At 50.0% G+C, this 3410-nt stretch overlaps 1 protein-coding gene across 1 annotated transcript in view; it reads left to right on the forward strand.

Moving 5' to 3' along the window:
- Positions 1-1396: 1396 nt before the first annotated feature.
- Positions 1397-3410, forward strand: part of LOC105514686 (zinc finger protein 836-like) — a 20754-nt gene continuing 18740 nt past the window's right edge. The window contains exons 1-2 of the mRNA XM_011946209.1: positions 1397-1743; positions 3259-3401. The gene's annotated coding sequence lies outside the window, so the exon portion shown is untranslated. The remainder of the gene's footprint in view (positions 1744-3258; positions 3402-3410) is intronic.

The following is a 3410-nucleotide window of genomic DNA, read 5'->3' on the forward strand; positions in this document are numbered from 1 at the left end:
CTGGACTCCCAAAATTCATGTCCTTCTCACATGCAAGATCCCTTCACCCCCATCCTAACATCTCAAAAGTCTTATTATTATTGTTTTTTGAGACAAAGTCTCACTCTGTTGCCCAGGCAGCAGTTCAGTGGTGCAGTGACAACTCATTGCAGCCTTGACCCCTTGGGCTCAAGAGATCCTCCCACCTCAGCCTCCCAAGTAGCTGTGACTATAGGCGTGAGCCACCATGCCTGGCTGATTTTTCTATTTTTTGTAGAGACAAGGGTCTATGTTGCCCCAGGTTGGTCTTGAACTCTTGAGCTCAAGCAATCCTTCCACCTGGGCCTCCCAAAGAGCTGGGATTACAGGCCAGAGCCACTGCTCCCGGCCCATTTCAAAAGTCTTAATCCATTTCAGTATCAAACTCTAAGGCCCAAATATCACCCAAATATTATCTGAATCACATATGGTTGAGACTCAAAGTGTGGTTCATCCTGAGGCAAAATTTCTGTCCAGCTGTGTAACTGTGAAGCCAAAGAAGTTATTTGCTTCCAAAATACAACGGTGGGACAGGCATAGGATAGACCGTCAGCCCTGGAAACCACCCTTCTACTGTTACTGTGATTTTGATGTTTGTAGATTGCACATGTAAGTAAACGCATGCAGGATTTGTCTTTCTGTGTCTAGCACATTTCGCATGGCACAATGTCTTCCAGGTTCCTGGATCCAGCCACGGCTGCACATCAAATCTTCACGGAGATCCTAGTTCCCTGACTACTGAGTAATAAATTCAGCCTTCCTGGCTTCAGCCTCACTGGCAAGACCCGATGGAGTCCACCAGGCTCGCAAAAATCGATTTTGACTTAAATCAGTTCAACTTGACAAGAAGAAAACATCTTAGTTTCCAACAGAAGTGGACCACAACTTTAAGCTTTGACCTTAAAGTCTAAAACATTAACTTAAAATAGGCAGGAAGCAACACGGCTTCACAGGACAAGAAACAGTCACTAGCTGAGCGCGAGGGCTCAAGCCTGTAATCCCAGCACTTTGGGAGGCCGAGACGGGCGATCACGAGGTCAGAAGATCAAGACCATCCTGGCTAACACGGTGAACTACTAAAAAATACAAAAAACTAGCCGGGCGAGGTGGCGCCTGTAGTCCCAGCTACTCGGGAGGCTGAGGCAGGAGAATGGCGTAAACCCGCGAGGCGGAGCTTGCAGTGAGCTGAGATCCGGCCACTGCGCTCCAGCCTGGGCGACAGAGAGACTCTGTCTCAAAAAAAAAAAAAAAAAAGAAACAGTCACCAATACTCCCAAATCAGGAGAACAAAGACACGGTGGGCTGAAGGCAGAGGGAATAACAGGCCCCGCCCACCAAACAGGTCCCGCCCACACCGCCCGTCCCGCCTTGCCCGCCTGGCCCCGCCCACTACCGCATGCGCCTTGCCCCACCCTTTCAGGTTCCCAAATCAGGTCGGTCTTTCTGCCCCTTCCCTTGCGGGTCGCACCCCACCCAGGACCCTCCCCCGCCCCAGGCTTCTTAGTCTTTTTTCTCATCTCGTGAAGCTTCCTGCACACCCGGAAGCAGATCGCGCGGGGAAATGGTCACAGCGCTGCGCGTCAGTTTCCGTCTACCTGGACTAAACATTTGCTGCGCCGGGTCTACGTGAATCGAACGTGCACTTGGCAGTCTTCCCTTGTCCATACCCGTTTCCTGGGGATCGCTACGGACCTTAGAATACCAGCAACAGCCCGTTCGCCCCAAGTAAGTCTGATAATTGCTTTCCTTTCGGTTTAAAAATCTCTCTGCGGCTGTTCCTTGCTCCCTGCCTTTCTGCCTTAGGACCATGTAGACAACCCCACTCAGGTCGTGTTCCTGCTTAAAACCCTTACTGACCTCTGCTTCCGCCCTGCGCCAAGTCGAGCCCTCACTCGGGAAGTGGATTCCCACTCGTTGCGACCCCCGAGTTCCTCCCTCGTCAGCCCCTGGAGGGGAGCGCCCGCCGTCCGGCTCCTGAAGGAGCCACGTCTCCTCCCAGGTCCTGGGATTGTGCAGACACTCCCTGTCCTGAGACACCGTACCCGCCGCCCCCTTGTGTCCTCCTTACGCCGGGTCCTTCCGCTCCCCAGGCTTCCCCTTCACAGCCACTGCTTTTCCTGATCCCCCCGTTGGGGCAGGTGACCTGAGTCTGTCTTGTGACACCCAGTGTTCTTCTTTCCCAAATTTTACTCCACTGGAAAATGTGCTTTCCTCCCGAATGTGCGGGTGAGAGGGATCAGGAGAGGAAAAGACGGGGAACGACGAAGCAAAAGGAAAAACCGAAGAGAATGAGGGAGACCCATAAATACACGGCAAAATGGATGATAATTTAGGGATTTGCAGAGAGACAGCAAGAGTGAAAGAGAACGAATGGAGAAAGAAGCAGGGGGAGAAAAGCACATAGAGACATTTAGAAAAAAAGGGGGACCTTCAGAGAGATGAAGGGCAGCAAAATAGAATGGGGCGGCAAAGGAGGAGGCACTGCAGACAGACAGTGGGGAGAAGGTAAAAGAGTTGGAACCGCAGCCGACAGAACTACGCGGTGCTGGAACTGAAAGAGAGGGCAGTGGGTGACAAGCAGAGTGGAGGGAGAGCCGCAGCAGGGAGGAAGCCTAGGAAGTTGGGGGGGCTAGAGAGTGGGAACAAAGGAGCTGTCACAGGTAAGAGGGAGTTTTAACAAGGAGAACGGAGAGGGAGCTTAGATGGGGAAAAGAGGCAGAAATACGTGGAGACTGGGGACAGTCAGAAAGATTGGGGAGGAAGAGTTCCAAGAGGTGAAGTAAGTTGCAAGTATTGGGCAGAACAGACATAAAAGAGGAGAAGAACAGAAAAGGGGAGGAAAGATGCAGCATGCGAGAGGGAACCACGTAGTAGTGAAGAAAGTGGGAGAGGACCCTATCCAGATGAGTGATGAGTTGATTGGATATGGATGGTGGTTGTAATATTCTGATTTGTGACTTTATACTCTAAAATTTTTTTCTTTAAATTGTAATCATGAGGATGAAAATTACCACTCTTTTCTGTAAGGCTTGTGCATTTTGTATTTATTTGTATCAAAAGATATTTGGAATTTCTATTTAGCCAGAGGGCATTTAAATTCAGTCATTTGTAGTAACTCTTTTCTTCGCTGGGATAGAGTAGAGGATAGAGAAAATGAGAAATGGGGCAATAAGTGACTGTCACTCTCACTACAAGGTATGTCTTTGTTTTTTGTTTTTTTTCTTTTCTTTTCTGAAACAGGGTCTTGCTCTGTCAGACTAGAGTACAGTGCCATGATTTCTGCTCACTGCAGCCTCAACCGCCTGGGCTCCAGCAGTCCTTCTGGCTCAGTCTTTCAGAGTGCTGTGATTACAGATGGGAAGCCACCACATCAGGCCTACAAGGTATGTCTT

This window comes from Colobus angolensis, unplaced genomic scaffold (genome assembly GCF_000951035.1).
Source record: "Colobus angolensis palliatus isolate OR3802 unplaced genomic scaffold, Cang.pa_1.0 Scaffold25, whole genome shotgun sequence".
In the NCBI taxonomy this organism is placed as follows: Eukaryota; Metazoa; Chordata; class Mammalia; order Primates; family Cercopithecidae; genus Colobus; species Colobus angolensis.